We start from the raw sequence: 227 nt of genomic DNA, 5'->3' as shown, positions 1-227 counted from the left end.
CTTGTAGCTTAAGAAATTATATTTTTTTTTCTGTTGTTTGTTTGATGATGAGGTATGTATTATGATAATAGAGAGAAATAGAATTTGACATATTTACTTGTGTTGGGCGTATTTACGTTGGTCTGGTGAAGGAATTGGGACATTCTCTTTTGTATTCTGTGTTGGCGTACTTGTTATTATAATTATGTGATTATTAGGTAAATTTGGAGGGGATGCATAACGACCGA

Source organism: Penaeus monodon, chromosome 19 (assembly GCF_015228065.2).
Source record: "Penaeus monodon isolate SGIC_2016 chromosome 19, NSTDA_Pmon_1, whole genome shotgun sequence".
Classification (NCBI taxonomy): domain Eukaryota; kingdom Metazoa; phylum Arthropoda; class Malacostraca; order Decapoda; family Penaeidae; genus Penaeus; species Penaeus monodon.
Note: the sequence above shows the minus strand (reverse complement) of the source record.